Here is a 19,601-nt window from a genome sequence, read left to right as displayed (position 1 = left end):
TGAGTACTGGTTTTTCGAATAGATACTTGAGAGGATCCGCTTTGCTGATCACATGTATTGTATGGGAGAGCATGTAGTGCCGTAGTTTCTTTGTTGCCCAAACCAAGGCGATACTGAGTTTCTCGAACTGAGTTTATTTGGTCTCGTACTCGATCAACTTTTTTCTTATGTAGTATACGGCGTTCTCTTTGCCTTCAATTTCCTGGGCAAGCATAGCCCCCACTGCTGAATATGTTGTTGTGAGGTAGAGGCTGAGGGGAATCCCTGGCATGGCTGGCTTTAGTACTGGTGGGTTGGAAAGGTATCTCTTGATTGTATCGAAGGCATGCTGACAGTCGTCATCCCACACTTTGGGCTCGCTCTTTCGGAGCTTTTGAAATACCGGTTCACAGATCTTTGTGAGTCTTGAAATGAACCTGCTGATATATTGTAGTCTGCCGAGAAAACCCCGAATTTCCTTTTCATTCGTTGGTGGTTGCATCTCCAGAATTGCTTTGATTTTTGAAGGATCAGCCTCTATGCCTCGAGAGCTGATAACATATCCGAATAACTTGCCTGACGTTACCCCGAATGCGCACTTTTGAGGATTGAGCCTCATATTGTATTGTCTGAGCCTGTTGAAAAACTTTCGAAGTACTGAGGTATGCTCGTGTCGTTCTTTGGATTTGACAATCACGTCGTCGACATGTACCTCAATTTCCGTGTGAATCATATCGCTCATGATGGCTGTGGCTGTTCTTTGATAAGTTGCTCCTGCGTTATTTAGTCCGAACGGCATAACTGTATAGCAATATGTGCCCCACTGAGTGATGAAGGTTGTCTTCTCCATGTCCTCCTCTGCCATGGGAATCTGATTGTAGCAATATGTACCCGTCCATAAAAGAGAGTAAGGCATGATTTGCGGTGTTGTCGACCAAGATGTCGATGTGAGGCAATGGAAAACCGTCTTTAGGGTTGGCCCTGTTAAGATCCCTGTAGTCCACACACATTCGTACTTTGCCATCTTTCTTTGGAAATGGGACGACATTTGCAATCCATTCTGGATATTTTTCTTCTCGAATAAACCCGGCCTCTAGCTGCTTGGAGACCTCTTCTTGAATTTTAAGGGAAACATCCGGTTTCATGCGACGAAGTTTCTGCTTGATGGGCTTTGAACCTGGAATAAGGGGAATTGTGTGCTGACCGATGCTTGGATCAACCCCTGGCATATCATGATAGGACCATGCGAAGACGTCTACATACACTACAAGAAAATGATGTCCATAGTGACCATTTTTCTATGACGCTTTTAAGAAGCGTCACAATATATTTGCCTCCGCGAAAGCCAGGAATGCATATATTGACGGTTTTAAGCGCTTAAACAAACATTGACAGCAAAAGGAGTCGCAATATACCAAAATAAACCCCTTTTCACTCCCCGCTGGATTGAAAAATTCAAAGATTAAAAATATACAATCCCGCTTTTCAGTTTTCACATACCCACGAAATCTTCCTCAACCTCCCTCTACCCTCAACCGACTAGCCCTCACTCTAGACATTCTTCAGCAAAATCTCAAATTATTCTCAAAATAATCCCAGATTATTATCAGCAAAATGAGCTCCTCAACTCAATTCTCTCTAATCCCTTTCAAGTTAAATAGGAAATCTGTAGAAGCATATAATTCTCACTTTCATCGCTAATTTCCTCTTTAATTACAAGCTTCTTTGGATTTCACGATTTGATTTTATAATTGCAATATTGAAGATTCATTCGAACCCAATCGCAACACCGTCAACAGATCCATCACCGCTAATTTCACTGGTAAGTTTATTTTATATTAATGTTCTATATTAGATCAAGTTGATTGTACAATTAGTTTCTGCAATTGAGTTTTAGGGAGATGTATCGATGGAATAAGTATGTGGTTAAGGAAGGGGATTCTTTTATGGGAATCAGGGACACAAAAATTCTACTGATTTTGAACCTTTGAATTTTAAGGGGAAACATATGCTAATTAAAAATTCTGCAATTACTTTTTCTTTGTTGTGAACTTCTGCAATTTTAAGGGGATTCTTTGTTTTTTTTAGTTATACAGATTAAGCAGAGGCTTCGCTTATGTTCCTTGTTGTGCCAAGCACATAGCTATTTCATTAGGGTTATTATCTGGTTGAACTTGCTGAAGTTATACTCGCTGAAGTTATACTTGATGAAGTAGAGGTCTGTTGAACTCGCTGAAGTTATAATAGTCTGATACATTGCATATTTTATGTCCTGTGATGTTTTCAGATGAGAAAAGGCATACTGCAAGGGGTTGGTCAATGCCTAATCCGCGAGTTTAGAATGGTTTGCCATGCTTTGCAAGGAGATGTCAGCAAAGTTTTTTTTGAGTTATTAAGTTGTTTTTCCTGTCATATATATGGCATGTGTGTGGCTATTAAGTTCTTGATTCTACCGCAGCGTTGCCGAGCAATCTTGGTTGACAAAGACAAAAAATCTTAAGGTAAATCTTACTGATGTTTTTCAACTGAATGGACTGCATGTTTCATGATACTGTCTTAGCTTGTTAATGTATCTCTTTGAATTTGACTTGATTTCTCTAGATGTTGTGGGTTACTAGTTTAGTGAAATCCTTTGCAGTTAGATCTGATTAGCGGCCTTGGCTTTGTTGGTCCATTCAGTCATTTCTGGAGTGTTTGCCATCTTTTCCTCTTGGTTTTGGTTAAAATGTTGTTGCGTGAGAGTTTATAAACTATTTCATTAGATTCAATGTCCTATCTGCAAGGAAGTAGCCATTTTTATTAGTTATATTAATTTCAGAATCTTTATGCTATTTACATGAGATTTCGAATGTCTAGAATGTCCATATTTCTACTCGAGAACCAAACAAATTGGAGTGGGACTACACTCTATTTCATAAAATTTTGAAGTGATTAAAATCCATATCTTGTTTAATTTCTCTTGATACCCGATTATTACATGATTGCATTTTGTTTTTCTCATGGAAGATGACTTGTTCTTGAACCACCGAATGTCTATCCTATGTATCTTGGATTTCTAACATTGTTTGGAGACGTTAAAGTTAGTCATAGTTTGAATTAAACACCCTATTGAAATGAATTTCACCATTTGCAATGTTAGAAATATGAAATCCATGCTCACGGGGTCTGATTGGTTAGCAGGTATGAAGGCTTAGACAAGTTTATTAGGTTGAGGCTTCGACTATAGCCTAATACGATGCGTTTTGTAGCGACTAAAGTTGTAGTAGACGATATTATCTTCAGGCCCTTTGACTTGTTTGCATTTTTCACATACATGGGATTTGCACTTTTCATAAAGTAGTGACTGGTCTTGCCTGAGGGTTATTTATTGCTATAAAATTTGACTGTGTTCCAGAGAGCCTCTTTCACCTGGTAGAGGTTCACGAAGACATGATGGTCGCAGCAAAGAGAGCACAATGACATGGGATAGAGAAGGAAATTGCACACATATATCTCCTGGACTAGTCGACAAGATGAATGGAGATGATGGCATTTAAGTCGGTCCACGAGGAATGGTTGGAGCTGCCCTCACAGGTACGACTTATAAAGTGCTAATTAGTCATGAAATTTTTCATGCTTCCTTTGTACTTTATAATAAGAATTATATTGATTAGGGGACAACGTAGTAGTTTCCATAAGATGATTGATTGTTTTGAGTTTCCTTCATCATTAATTGTTTTCTCTTAGGGTGTAAAAGGACATTAAATTGTTTCTCGAGATCTCAATTCCCTCCTGGAGATCTAAGAGGGCCTTTTATTGTGTTTCGTCCTTATTTTGTTTATATTTTATACGAATTATACTCTATAGTAGATTTTTCATCTTAAAGTGGTTAATAGATTGGGTGGAAGTTGCACTTTATTCATGTAGTTTACACTTTACACAGATTCCCTTAGATTATCAGCTTATTATGCTAGCTCCTTTTAGTTTTTACTAATGTGTCTTTTCCCCTAAAATTTGCAAAACTGTCTAGGACTAGTAAGAGCAGAAGGAGGGGGAGTCGGAGCCAGAGTCCAGCCCCTAACTTTAGATGGGAGCCTACATCGATTGATAGGATTAGAAGAAGATTAATTTGGAGTTTCAGCACAAGTATGTAGAGATTTTGCTGCTGGAAGATGCATGAGAAGGAACAGTTGCCATTTCCTTCCATCCTTGATTTTAGAAGGTGGTGCTTGGCCGATAATTCAGGCAGCAAATTTCCGGTATGTACATGTGAGGTATCAGCTCCTGTACGTCAACATGTTCTTCCTGTTGGATAGTGCATTTCTTTCATGGTTTGAACAGCAGAATGATGCAGCATGGAAACAGTGGTTCGCATATTCTCTCCCCGTGAAGGAAGAAGAGGGTAAGGACAGATGAGCTATGGGATGTTTCTTTGTTTTTTACTTTACAGCATGTAAAATTGTCAATTGTTGCTAAAAGTTTCACCAGGAAAATACTTGTAAAACCTAATGGGTTTCATGATAGCTAAGAGATGCAAAACATCTCTTTATTAGTTCATCCACTTTCAATAATGTGTTAAATGCAATCATTTCATTTTGATCCCAACTGAAGATGTTGAATCAAGTGAATGTTTCAAGTTCTATATAAACTCTCTTCTAGAGCCATTTTGTAGTTTTTAACTAAAGGCTTTGCAGATTTGATTATTTGGATATTACTTATGTATGTACAGGGACAAGACATTTGAGAGGGTACTCTGGATTTCTGGTTACCTTCAACTCAACAGGTCAGACTCTGGTCTTGCTGACAGAACCTACTATAATAGTATAATTATTCTGGATTGGAACATGTTGGTTGTGGTTCCTCCCCGGAATTTAAGGTCTCCGTTGTACTGCAGGTGCATTACTCATTCTCTTGTCAACATTTTGGGTGATATTTAAGTGAATGTGGTTTTTTTTGTTGACAATTAATATTAGGAGGCTTAATGTGCAAGTTTTTTGGGTGTTATAGAAATTTTTCTTTGATATATGGATTGCTCTGATTTCACATGCTTTTAGTTAGGTAATTCTATGTATATTTAGGATAATAAAACAATCAATGTATATTTAGGATAATAAAACAATCAATGTATGGTATAATTCTATAAATGATAACTGAATTCCCCATCAATCTCAAATTGTCTAATATAATAGTTAATGACTCAACCCCTAAATAGCTCCCTGACTCACATTAAGTCACTCTTAGATTAATTAATTAGGCATAGGTAACACAAAGACTATTATTCATTTCATCGTATGTTTTTTCTTTAGGACATTCGAATTACATGTTACTTGAGATGTTTGTGGATTTGGGATTGGTATATAGTGTATTGATAACCAAGAAAAATATCATATTTTTATTTGTCTGACTTGCATGTTGCCCTTTTCTAGTTGCTGTCTAATTTGAGAAGTTTGGTTTGAAAAGTTAAAACACACACGAATCTTGTGACAGTGGTGAAGTCCGTTTGATGGTTTAGGTGATCTTTTGCAGTAGTGAGAAATATGTAATGTTATAATATACCTAGGTTAACTATAGAATCGAACAATGGATGGGAAAGCAGTCTATATCAAACTTAGCCAAGTTCTATTGTTTATCTGAATCTGTAGTAATAATAGCTATAGTTCCATCAGGGAAAACTTACGACTGTCTATTGGCCTTGTGCGTTGGTGTTGAACCGGGTTCGTAGAAAAAGAAATTGCACTGATATTATCACGGTACTGCTTGTAACATAATTCTGCAGGTGTTGTTCCTTGTGTATATCACTTTCACATCTGATTATAGCAAAGAAATATGGAGCAACCAAGGCACGGTTTGATAGTACGGTAAGACTTCATTTATTTCTATTTAGTTGACACATTTATTTCAATTCTATCAACAAGCTTAGCAGAATCCCTTTGGTGAAGAGATTAACCCTGCCTTCATGTTGTTTCAATTTCTACCATAATTGAAACATTATTGTACTGTTATCTCTTTGCCCCACCCTTCTTTAATTTTCTGAATAAACTCAGTTTTGTTGAGTTGAGCAGCTGAGCCATGTAGTTAAAGAATTTGAAAGGTCTCCCTCCCCTTTTAAGCTCCATATTGTATGCCCATTTGACAACAATGATCTCCCATATTGCCTGCATCCTCCACTAGAGCACTCTCAAAAATGTTGGCAGCTTCATACTCACCTAGGAAGTTCATAGTTTTGGAACAAGCCACCATAGGATCAATCTTTTTTCCATAAAAAATTTATGAATTTTGCATACTCCAATTCTGCCAGGTGGTCATCAATGCAATCTCCCAACTACTGTCCATACAATACATCACTATTATCTCATACCACTCAGTAAAGGATAAGTTCTTCCACATCTCTACCTCCAGCCTCAAGGGCGAGATACGCCACATTAGTTGGGTAGCCCTATATAACACAATGATGTAAATTTTGGTTTTCCCCTTCCATGGTTGGTAGACTTAACTATCAATTTTCTAACTTGGGCATTACGTGAATTTTGGATGATCGAGGAGTGGACTTTTGATTTTAGTCCTCAGTTTTTTTGTACTATTGTAGCTTGCTTGTCCTTATATGTTTTCTTCTGGGAGTTGGACAGCCAATACAAAGTATTGATCAGATGTACTGCACTAGAATGGTTCAGTATGTTTCCTTTGAAATCATTTTTTCCCTAGAGCCAATTTCTATATCCATTCAAGTTTCTCGCTATACTATGCTTTCTGCTGTATAGATTCTTGCTTTTGAAATCTTGTATAGCTAAATTGGTCTTTTTTGTTTTTAATTTTATTTTTATTTTTTTAGGTAGGAGTTTTCATTGTACAAGGCATTCATAAGTCCTAAACACTAGTAGAAAAAACCCCTGTTGCAGCCCCCTTGTTGCAGCGTACAAGTATAAATACGCTTCAACAACCAGTCGGTCAACGCGGGTCAAACCCTTTACAGGGTTATCGCAGCGTACATTTTAGTTGTTCGCAACAAATGCGTTTGTTGCAGCGTACGAAATAAAAGCCCGCAACAACAACCCGAAGTTATTGCAGCGTACATGTTAATGCCCGCTGCAACAAGTCCGCGTTTCAAATTAAATTTTTTACTTTCCTAGTTGCAACGTACAAACCGCGCTCAATCTCTGTTCCTTCTCTGCTATAGCTCCAAGCCTTTTCCCTTAAACAAATATCCAAGGTCGCCGTCGAACTCAGCCCTGCGTCGCCGTCGAACCCAAGAGTTGCTCAGCCCTGCGTCGCTGTCTTGGTTCCGTTGGTTGCTCATCTCCCCGTCGCGTCGTGGTTCAGCCCTGCGTCGCTGTCTTGGTTCCGTGGTTCCGTGGTTCAGCCCTGCGTCGCTGTCTTGGTTCCGTGGTTCAGCATCTCCCCGTCGCGTCGTGGTTCCGGTGGTTGCTCGGCGTCGTGGTTCCGGTGGTATGGTGTGTTCAATTTTTATTTTCGTTTTTTATTTTCGTTTTCAGATTAGGGTTCAATTTTAGTTTTTGATTTTCGTTTTGATTATTGTTTTTGATTTTCGTTTTTGATTTTCGTTTTTGATTTTCGTTTTGATTTTCGTTTTGATTTTCGTTTTTGAAACTTAACGACCCAACGAAGTAAATGGGGATTGCTATGTTTCCGAGTATAGATCTATTTCTTTAAAAAGCACACAGCCACTATTTAAGCTTGCTCATAACAAGTAATGGGGAATGGCCTAAGGGCTGTTGCTGACTGCTACTCACCCCTTCAGACTGTTGTTTGGATGTTATTTTGCTGATTTCCAAGAGGCTTTTGGATTACCTTTTTTTTTTTTAATTTTTTTAATTTATTTTACGGAGTATGCTCAAAGTGTTGAATACATCACTTAGATCAGTAGTATCAGGACCTTCAAAAACATCAGTATTCACCCGTCTTCTTGGTAGAGTTGGGAAGGGGAACTCTTCATTTGCAGGACCTTACAAAATAATCTCTGTTATCCAACCATCTGGGTTAAAATTCTGTTTTAAGATCTCAAACCTTTGTGTACAGACGATATGGGATGGCTGCTTGACTCAAGTTTACCTCAAGTCAGTTGTGAGTCAAAACCATTAAGTGGTCGTTGTAAACCCAAGACCTTCAGGAAATCACTGGCCTTTGTCCACACTGATTTAGACTATTTAGTATTTACACTGAAAAAGAAGAGTTGAACATTTTCAAGGCTCTCACATATGCGCATGAACTAGCTCTTGTACCTCTCAAAACCTTCCTCTAAGAAACTTTAGCATACGAGCCACACAAACATCATATATAAACTTGAAAGAAATAAGTAGTGTGATGCAGAACATCGTGCCCATTACCAACTGAACTCGTCAAATCTCAGCAATTAAAGATTATTTTTAACTGTAAGTCTGCTATCTTCTGAGCCCCACTTTTTATCAGCTTATTGGCTGCTGCTTTGTGGGTGCGACATTCCGGCCACCTGCCACTTTAGGATAGCTTTTAAATCCTGGAATACTAGAGCCTTGTTTGGAGTAAAGGAAGTTCCTAGAGTATTTTTCAACCTCCTCCATTATTAGGAAAAAGAGATATCTGATTCCAATAGGTTTAAAGGATAAATAACACCACATTTTTGCCGACTGAAGCCTATCAGCATATATGAAAGGCTTCTTACAGCCCAGGTTACAGGATTTTATTCTAGCATTACCCTTCTTCCTTCCCCGAGGTTACGTAAGCACTTAGTTCCGCACTTGAATGCTGCGTTAATGCCAATAACTTGAATAATGTGATTGCTACGTGGTGATGTGGTAGATAGTTAATTTCCTGTTACATGCATTCTATGAGAAATATCTGAATTTGGCCCCCGAACTATTTTCGTTTGATTTTCGTTTTGATTTTCGTTTTGGTTTTCGTTTTGATTTTCGTTTTGATTTTCGTTTTTATTTTGATTTTTTTGGCTGTTTTTTAATTATTTCTTTAATTTGCAGTTAATTGTGAAGATGGGTAGATACGCATATGGTTGAAGAGAGGGGCGATGATCGTACTGCCAGCATAATCTATCATCGTGCTTGTTCGAATTTCAACAATTGCATAAGGTATTGATATATCTAATTATCTTCATAAAATTTCTCTTTTCCTCTTTTGAAAGTTGAAATCAATAGTACAGTAAGTGCATATCATTTTTACGATAAATAAAATTTGGATAAGTATAGTAAGTGTAATAATAAAACGTGTACATTAGTATTCTATGCTTAAGTATCCATTCCGTTTTACTTATTAGGACTGTTTTTGGACTTCTAATATCACTTCAGTGAAGCATTGATAAACTTAAATGATGTAACCAAAGATTTGCGGAACTTCTTAATGATTTTGTGACTTCTTAATATATGTGTTTATGTGTGGAACCTTTTGTTGTTGTTATTAGTAATGAGTCGTCGTTGGATGTATGGTGACCATACTACGGCAGAATACTTGAGTGGGGTCGCAGAGTTCATTAGATGTGCTTTAGCACACCAACGGAGTACAAAAGCCGAAAAAATCTATTGTCCCTGCCGTGATTGTAACAATATCAAGCGGTTAAGTGACATTGATGAAATTGAGGATCATTTATTTCGCCGTGGGTTTAAGCAAGATTACCATGTTTGGTTTTGGCATGGTGAAACAATACCTGATCGTCCAAGTTCTAGTGTCCATGAATTTGATGTTCAGAGTAATGAGAGTGATGATGATATTTATGAGAATAATGAGACGGATGATGATGAGGAAGAAGATGATGAAATAAATGAGATGATGGATGGGCTGAAAGATCACTTGGACGAACGACCTCAGATGTTCGAACAAGTATCAAAGGCTGCTGAAACTCCATTGTATCCCGGTTGTACAAAATTCAGCAAGTTGGAATGTGTGTCAATACTTTACAACCTCAAATGTAAAGGTGGTTGGAGAGATGAACACTTTGACACCTTATTGGAGTGGGTAGGTGAATTTTTGCCGGAAGGGAATGATATCCCCACCTCTACCTATTATGCCAGGAAATTGATGTGTCCCTTAGGCTTAGAGGTCGACAAGATAGATGCTTGCCCAAATGATTGTATGCTTTACAGAAAAGAGCATGAACATTTGGATGAGTGTCCAACATGCGGCGCATCTCGTTACAAACGCAAAGGGGCAAATTCAGCTAAGAGGGGCCCGCCTGCTAAGTCTTTGTGGTATCTTCCAATCATACCTAGGTTTGAGCGTATGTTTTCATTGAAGAAACAAGCAAAAAACTTAAGGTGGCATGCGGAAGTGAGGAAGAAAGATGGACTCCTTCGACATCCTGCAGATTCTGTTCAATGGAGAAATATTGATAAGAAATATCCTGAATTTGGTAAGGAGGTTAGAAATCTAAGGCTTGCTTTATGTGCAGATGGTGTGAATCCATATGGAACTCTAAGCAGTCAACATAGCACATGGCCGGTTCTTCTAGCAATTTATAATCTTCCTCCATGGCTGTGTATGAAGCGGAAGCATATCATGTTATCACTCCTCATCTCGGGGCCTAAGCAACCTGGAAATGACATATATGTGTACCTGGCTCCACTCATAGATGATTTGAAATTATTGTGGAATGAAGGTGTTTCAATGTTCGATGCACACACCAATTCAAGCTTTACATTGCGAGCTATGGTTTTTTGTACCATAAATGATTTTCCGGCATATGGAAACTTGTCTGGATACAAAACCAAAGGAGAACAAGCATGCCCTATATGGGAAGAGGACATGAAGCCCACATGGTTGCATAATTTCAAGAAAAATGTTTACCCAGATTTCAGGAAGCACCTCAGTCGATATCACCCTTATCGTAAGAAGAAGAAAGAATTCAATGGGTTCACCGAGGAAAGAGTAGCTCGTACGCCTTTAACAGGATCACAGGTTTATGAACGAATAAAAAATGTTGAAACCAAATACGGCAAGTGCTACAAGTCCAAGTCTAAAAAGGGTGTTTTGTGGAAGAAAGTATCTCCATTATGGGATCTTCCCTACTGGAGAGATTTGTCGGTTAGGCATTGTCTCGATGTAATGCACATTGAGAAAAATGTGTGCGATGCTATCATTGGGACTTTGCTAAACATGCCTGGAAAGACTAAGGACAATGAGAATGTGCGGAAAGATATGAAAAAGAGGAATATTCGACCAGATTTGTGGCCTGTTGAAAAATCTGGTGCGGGTGGTACTAAGACTTATCTGCCTCCAGCGTGTTACACAATGTCAAGAAAGGAGAAGAAGCAGTTTTGTGAGTGCTTACATGGAATTAAGGTTCCCTCGGGATATTCGTCGAATGTAAAGCGCCTAGTATCTCTCTCGGACCTTAGGTTGGTTGGTATGAAGTCTCATGATTGCCATGTAATGATTAATGTGTTTTTGCCAATTGCACTTCGTGGGATATTGCCGAAACACGTGAGACATGTTATAACAAAACTTTGTGTGTTTTTCAATTCTATATGTGCTAAAGTGATTGATCCGGAGAAATTAGATTCTTTGCACAATGATATTGTTGAAACTTTGTGTCGATTTGAAATGTACTTTCCACCATCTTTCTTTGATGTTATGGTGCACTTAATTGTCCATTTAGTTCGAGAAATCAAGTTATGTGGTCCGGTGTTCTTAAGATGGATGTATCCTTTTGAGAGATTTTTTGGGCATTTAAAGGACAAAACAAAGAATCGGGCAAGGCCGGAGGGTAGTATCATTCGGGGAGTCCTTGAGGAAGAGATATCTCAATATGTAGCTGAATTCTTAACAAGGCTTGAGCAAATAGGTCTTCCAAAATCTCGTCATGCAGGGAGGCTTGAAGGGCATGGGGTAATTGGTAAAAATGTGATCTCGCCTCCATCTGAAAGGAAGAATAAGGCACATCTTTGTGTGTTGCAGCATCTTACCGAGGTCAATCCTTACATAGATAAGCATTTGCTAGAATTGCAACAAAAGAATCCTAAGTTGAAGGAAAGAGCGTTGATGCAAGAACATAATCGCACATTTGTTGATTGGTTTAAGAAGGAAGTAGCCGAGGAAATGAAAAAAAATCTAGATGTTTCTGAAATGGTCCAGTGGTTAGCTCGAGGTCCTCGACTATGTGTTCTGTCTTATGAAGGGTATGATATCAATGGGTTCACATTCTACACTAGAAGACAAGATGAAAAGAGTGTGGTGCAGAATAGTGGAGTGAAGCATGTTGCAGCATCTAGGGTCTATGCAAGCGCCAAGGATAGAAGACCGGTTGATGCGACACAATCATATTATGGTGTTATCGAAGAAATATGGGAGCTTGATTACAACAAATTTACGATCCCTGTATTCCGGTGCAAGTGGGCCAACAACCATAATGGGGTGAAACAAGATGAAATTTTTCCTGGTTTAACATTGGTTAACTTTGATCGATTAAGTGATAGTGACGAGCCATTCATTCTAGCATCACAAGCTAAGCAAATTTTCTATGTGGTAGACAATGTTGATCCTATATGGCGTGCAGTTGCCCAAGGCAAGAGAAATATTCTAGGTATTGATGATGTTGTGGATGAAGATGAGTATGACAAGTACGATGAAACACCCCTGTTACCAACGGCTGTTCAACCGTTACCGGAGGAGGAAGATGCAAATAATACTAATCATATGCGTACAGATCATAGGGAATGAATTTGGGTTATAAACCGTAAATGAATAAGATGAGTTGGCTTCTGGGAATAGGTAATTCTAGCTAACTGAATATCAGATTAAATGTATCTTTTCTAGCATTTAGGAAGGTGTAGTTTGTACTTCCACATCTTTAATTCTTATTTTATACTTCCATTGTGTTCATGATTACACTTTTCTAGCTTTCTTTAATTCTTACTGTACTTCCACATCTTACTTTTGTTCCTGACCAAAGTTTTCTAACTTTCTGTGCAGATGACTTGAGATCCCCGAGTCAGAAATTTTCAGAAGCTTTCGGTGATATGTGTCTTTTCAGAAGTTCTCAGAATCGGAAAATAAAGCACGTATTTACTTTTGGTGAGTTGTGCGTTTTCTCCTAGTGTTGCGCTAATTAACATGTCTCCTAATCTTGAGCTAGAATGACCTAAATCAAAACGAGCGGGCTTAAATTGACCTTAGTTGAATAAATTGACCTAAATTGACCTTAGTTGACTAAATTAGCATAAATATGAACCATAACTACCAAACAAGTCTCAAATGGCATAAATTGATTGGATTGAGTCTAGGTAAGTCGTGTAAACCCAATCATATAGAGGTATAACATGTTTCTTAATTAGCTTTTTGCTTTGTTTTTATTAATTATTGGCCTTGCAAGATAAAGTATTATGTTTCTTAATCAGTGTGCTCAACAAATCGGCGGAACTGAGTGTGGCTATTACGTTATGAAGTTCATGTTAGAGATAGTCACGTTACAACATGACTATGAAGGTCGGCTAGATGAGGTAATTAAGTAACTAATTGATTCGTATTCTAGACTATTAATACATTGTCATTAGTTGCTTGAATGTTAAAATGTGACATTTCATTTGCACTTAATCGATCTAATGCTCCATCAATTTTTTGTTTTTGTAAGGTCTATACTCCGAGGACTGCGCCTTATGCTAGTGAGGAAATTGATGTGGTTCGTGAGCAATGGGCGAAGTTTTTTACCACCAAGTATTTATTATTGACCTGAGGGCGCTTGATCGTGTTGGTTTAGATGTTATAGAACAATCTTTTATGTTAAAATGTATGCGTACGTTGAAATTGGAACGTAAATATATTTAAATGTATCGGTATGTGCACTTTTGGTTTTGGGATATATACAAAACTCCAGTTGTTGTTTTTATATTTGTTATACAGGTTGCGTTATTCTATTATTGTTTTGACAGGTTTCTATATTTGGTGCAAGGCACTCTAGGTATCCCTAAACAAAATTAGAATTTTCCCGCCAAAAGTGCTTTTTTGCAGCGTACATATATGTTGTACGCTGCAACAAGGGAAAAAAATTTCGCAAAAATTCAGACTTGTTGCAGCGTACAAATAAATGTACGCTGCAAAAAATTGAGTAATTCAGACTTGTTGCAGCGTACAAATAAATGTACGCTGCAAAAAGTTGAGTCTGTTGCAGCGGGCTTTTATATGTACGCTGCAACAAGTCCAAAATTTTGCCAATTTTTTGGCACTTGTTGCAGCGTACATCTAAAAGCCCGCTGCAACAAATCACTTTTTGCAGCGAACTTGTACGCTGCAACAAGTTCAGACTTGTTGCAGGCCCCCCAGTTGCAGCATACGATGTACGCTGCAACAGGGGTCTAAAAGCCCGCTGCAATAAGGGTTTTTTCTACTAGTGAAAATTCGAGTTTGCTTGAGGAATCTTTGTATATTTTTCCTTTATGTCTGATTTTTTCATGAAAGTATTTCCTCAAATAAAATAATGTTATAATGCTTTTTACATTGCATATACATGACATGATTTTTTGATGTGTAGGTTAATGATAATTCAGGTGGCAAAGGTAACAATTAGATCAAGATATTGAAGCTCCGATCTCAATCGTGGGGATTTAGGAACAAATGCTATGTTAGTTGGATAGTCCTAAGGAGTTATTTTTATTTCTAGTGTGATTTGTTAAGGGAAAATTTTGATGTATGGATATATAATATAGGATCCTATTGTTATTTTGCTTTATTCTTAACCAGTTTGATTATTAGTGCAAATATGCACATAAATGTGTGTTAATGAAAATTAAGTATGTTTTCAAATTATGTAGTGATTATGATCAGCTATATTAACTTGTAATTTTAAATGATTACAAGTAAGTGTGATTATGATCAGATATATTATTTAATTTCATATATTTGATTCTTCTTGATTTCAACATAATTGTTATTTCAAGCATTAAAAAATGATTGGGAGGTAAATTGTGACGCTTTATTCATCAAATGTATTTTGATGGAAAAAATGAGGAGGTAAATTGTGACGTTTTTTTGCATCAAAAGCGTTTTGATGGGAAATATGGGGAGGTAAATTGTGACGCTTTGTTGCATCACAATCGATTTGGCTCAAATGTAGCTCGACAAATATCCACCACTAAAAGTGTCCTTATATTGAAGGAGTGGCTTAAAAAAGCGTCACAAAAGTCGATATTTGTGGCTATTAAAAGCGTCATTATATAGTGGCCCAAAATATAATGACGCTTTCTTGAAGCGTCGTTATAGAAAATTGTGACGCTTTTTGGCGCCACTTTTCGACCAAAAAAACGTCACTATGAGTCCTGTTTTTTTGTAGTGATACTCTGAAAGTGGCTTGATAAGATCGTCCCGCTTTGCTTGAGAAAGAGTTAAACCAATCTGAACTAGTTTTGAGTCACCGTTGTTAGAAAGGTTGATTTTTTCTGTTTCCTCAATTATGGGCATCCTGTTTTCATGATTTTCGATACCTTTTAGAAATTCAAAGTCAGTTTCTTGTAAAGCAAAGTTGTTTGGATTAGGATTGTGTTTTGAATTAGGACTCGAAGAGTAAGGAGAAATTGAAGTGTTATTGAAATCAGCAATCATTACATCGACTGTTTTGACTTGAAGCTCGGCCTTTAGAGGCTCTTGATTGATGCAAGACTCTAGTTCTAGACACTTAGACTCATTGCTAGACTCAGAAATTGAAAGACAGACTCTGGACCTGGACAAAGACACTTAATCGTAAAGATAGTTCTCAGGGTATTCCCAGACATCTGTGTCATAATCGTCATAATCATCGAAGATAGGGCTGCATGCACAGACTTTCAGGACTTAGTCCCAGACTTGATTCCATGTGCTGTAAGGAAATGCGGCAAAGCTGCCCTTGCATGAAGTGTTAAGCCCTAAAAGGAACATTCTCACCATTTTCCCCTCTGGCAGCTCGGGCTGAATTGTACGAGCGGAGATTGCCCATCTGTGGTAGTATTCTTGAATGCACTCATCCTTTTCCTGGCGTACAGCCGTCTTTTGCTTGATAAGATTGTTGATGAGCGACATTTATGTCGCTCTTAGCTTAGGATTTTAGTTTATTTTATTAGCATTTTATTATTATTTTCGCTTAGTTTTATCGTTTTTAGTTCGTTTGTTACATTTTTGCATTTATCGTTACATTTTCTCGTCTTGCGCATATTTTAGTCGTTTTTGCTCTAAATATGCCTTTTTTGTGCATTCTCATTGCGTAAGGTTCGTTTTGAGTATTAACGTGTTAATATTGTGTCATTATGCTTGTCGACGAGTTATATGTTTAACGATTTGCAAAAATGTTAAACGAATTAATAATTTGATTATCGATTTTTAATAAAATGCTCTACGATTTGTATTGATTGTGCAAGGTGAAGCAATCTACTTGGCTGCCTACCAAGTGCACATAAACAGCAACACAAACAGCACACAAACAGCCACCGTTAGCTGCTGTTCAAGGCTTCGCAGCAGCCCCTTTTGAGCTCTTTTTCATCACCAAACAGCCCCTTGATAGTGGCTGTACACGAGCAAGGGATAGCAGCTCCAGAACTGCAGTATTTCACACAAGAACAACAACTACAAACAGCAGAAGTAACACGCAAAACAACAGCCTTGTACTTGTGTCTATAGCTGCTGTATTCGTATCCTTGCAGCAGCCCCTTGGGCTCGTTTTCATCACCATACAGCCCCTTGATTGTGGCTGTACGTGAGCTTGGATTAGCTGCCACAACACTGCAGCACTGCAAGCAAAACAGCAGCCATACATCGAGCAGAACACGCAGCAAGAAGCGCAGCAGAATAGCAACTGTGGGCGCAGCAACCTCGCAGCAGCCTGTGCGATCGAATCCATTGTTGTGCGATCGAACTGCCTGCTGTGCGAGCGAATTTAAGCTGCTGTGCGGTCGAACAAACTGGAGTTTTCGGATCAGAATGTCTTGATTTTTCTGTGCGACCGAATGTAAGGCCTTATTCGACCGCACAAGTTTTGTGCGACCACACAACACCTAGTGTGCGATCGAATACGGCTGCGGGCTGCTCCTATATAATCGAAAATCGCAGCATTTTGTAATTAGGCTTTCATTTTTTTCATTACGTGATTTTCTATTTTCTTAGGATTAGCTTAGAATTCTCTCTTTAGAATTAGTTTAGGGCTTAGATTAGAGATTATGATTAAGGATTCTTAGCCTCAAATTCTTGATTCTAAATTCAATACAATCATCTTTAATTTTCAGATTTCTTTCCTTTTGCTTGAGTATTGTTCTTCATTTTGTTCTTCAAAGTTTGATGCAAATTCTTCAATTCAAGGTATAATTCTAATTATTCTTTTCATTTGTTCTTTAATTCTTTATTTGCTTCATTAATTTCGTTTATGCTTTGATTTCATGCTTGAATTCTAGAATTAGTTTCAAAATTTGAATGTTCTTAGTTTTTCCCCAATTTTAGTGGTTTGAATTTTCTGAATTTTATTGTTTCAATTAGCTTCATTAGTTCAATTAGTTTCATGATTAGGATTAATGTTAGTTTAATGTTGATGTTAATCATGCTAATTTAGTAGTTTAATCTAGAGGTTAGGGATGAAGCCTTGGCATTGAATTTGGGGAATTTTAGGAAAAATTCATGATTTATGTTGTGATTAAATGTGATTTAGTGATAGGATTTCCATGACTAGTTGAGTAGTAGTCGCGAATGCTATTTGATTGGGATTTGATTGGAATGTATGATTGATTTGGAAAGACGTTGTGAACCTATTTTGTGCAAGTGAATGATAGTTCCTATTATATGCAAGCTTATCTAGTTTAGGATTATGCAAAAGCTTTCCATAGGCTAGGTTGCTTCGCGTGCTCTATCCGAGAGGTGGCGAGCACGTCATTCGGTTTCATTCCCCTATTTGCTATGTCGTTGCATATTCCTGAATGTCTTAACCTTGTTATATCTTTGATTCGATCTCCATTTCCGATTCCCGAATCCTCTAGAGTTTCTTTATTTGTTAGGTTTTCTAGCTTTGATTAGTTTAATTCAAAAACTCAATTTCCATTCGAACTAGCTTGTGAACGCATAGATTGAATAGTCAAACATATCCATTCCTATGGGACGATCCCTATGCTTGCCGCTATAGTCCATATAGCCGGTTAGTTAGGTGTTTTATAAATTTTGTTTGGTGAGGTGTTATTCTATTCAACGACGGAAAAACACCCTATCAAAATGGCGCCGTTGCCGGGGAATGGCATCATTGTCTGATTCTTCATTCTAGTTCGCTAGTCTAGTTCATTTTTCATTTTCTTTTTCTTTGAAAACCGAAAAAAATGGCAAATTCTTTTGTTTCTCAAGATGACGAATCGATTTCGCTTGATGATCTTCTCTTTCTCCATGATAATTTCCTAAGCTCTTTGAATTTTGAATCTCCAAAATAATTATTGGAGAGGCTTGCTTTCATAGAATATCTTGAAATTCAAGAAGAGCTAAGAATAGATTCTTGGTTGAGTTCATTTGAAGTCATGTCCCAACAAGTTGTAAAAGGCTGTTTGGGAATTTCTAACCTATTGCAAGAATCTATTAAGGATGTTTCATGGAGAAGAGAAGAGTTTGAGGCTACATTGCCACATATGATGCATGACATTGAGGAGTTGAGTATTGGAGAGTTTGTTCCTACTTGTTCCTCTTTGAGTGAATGCCTCGATGATGGTGATGAAAATTTATTTGCTCCATTTTTCCTTGAAGTGCTTAAATCGATTTAAATTGAGGAAAAGATTGAATGTGCCAACCAAAAAAAATTTAAGGTGAATGAAGGATCTTATGTTGAGATTTCTTGTGCTTTATGTGTAGGGGAATACAGTTAAAAAACATAATAACATGTGCGGAAACAATTCCCAAAGCCAGGAAACATGTATAAAGCACAGATTAAGCAAACTTACATTCGAAGCGTGTTTTCCACAATAATCTGTCAACGAACACGAACTTAGAACTCCAGTTGTCGTTCCTCTACTTGGTTCACCGACACGATCAGATCCGTCTTGATTATCGTAGCTTAGACAATCGATCAAGAGTTTGTGCTTTTGGGATAAACACACTTTGGAAGCACAGAGAGAATTAGGGTTCTATGTTTTCTCCTAGGGTTGTGTGTATGAATTGTGTTATGTTGGAAAAGGGATTAGAAGGCTATTTACATAACCTTACTAACCGACCAAGCCATAAGGCAAGGCCGGCCAGCACTTCGTCCGCGCAAGCCCACACGCGCACAGCCAGGCGCTGGGCCTTGGGCCGCGTTGTGTGTGTTGCTGCTGCTGCCCCTTGCGTGCGCGCGCGCCCAGGCAAGGCATGGGCCTTGCGCGCTGGCTCGCTGCTACGCCTAGTGGGCCTTGCTTGCTTGCGCGCCTTGGCTCGTTAGGCTGGCAGCGTTGCCCCTTTCGTATCCGCGATTAAATATATTTCCGATATATTATTTATCGTTTCGTATACGACGAATCATCGTCACACGATACGATTTATTCGTTTCGCCTAGCTTACGAATATTCGCGATACGATATACGATTCCGATGCAAGGTCGTAACGTATAATACGTTTTCCAACTAATTCCCGAAAAGCTATTAAATGAATTTCCGATTCATTTAATCCGGTGATCTGTTACGTGTCATTGGTGTGACCTTGTAGGTTCAGCCAAGAGTAAGCTGTGAGTTCAATATCCATTAAAACTCACT

The 19,601-nt window shown here is 38.1% G+C and overlaps 1 long non-coding RNA gene across 1 annotated transcript; it reads left to right on the top strand.

Annotated features, from left to right (window-relative positions):
• Positions 1–1,389: 1,389 nt before the first annotated feature.
• LOC110780626 (uncharacterized) lies at positions 1,390–9,086 on the top strand. The gene is made up of 7 exons (XR_008920050.1): positions 1,390–1,801; positions 2,267–2,480; positions 3,374–3,552; positions 3,989–4,360; positions 4,688–4,741; positions 5,735–5,816; positions 8,928–9,086. It is a non-coding gene; the product is annotated as an uncharacterized lncRNA (long non-coding RNA).
• Positions 9,087–19,601: the final 10,515 nt, after the last annotated feature.

The sequence above is a fragment of the Spinacia oleracea genome, chromosome 4 (assembly GCF_020520425.1).
Source record: "Spinacia oleracea cultivar Varoflay chromosome 4, BTI_SOV_V1, whole genome shotgun sequence".
Taxonomy (NCBI): Eukaryota; Viridiplantae; Streptophyta; class Magnoliopsida; order Caryophyllales; family Amaranthaceae; genus Spinacia; species Spinacia oleracea.
The sequence above is the reverse complement of the archived record's forward strand: the minus strand, read 5'-3'. Positions and strand labels throughout refer to the sequence as shown.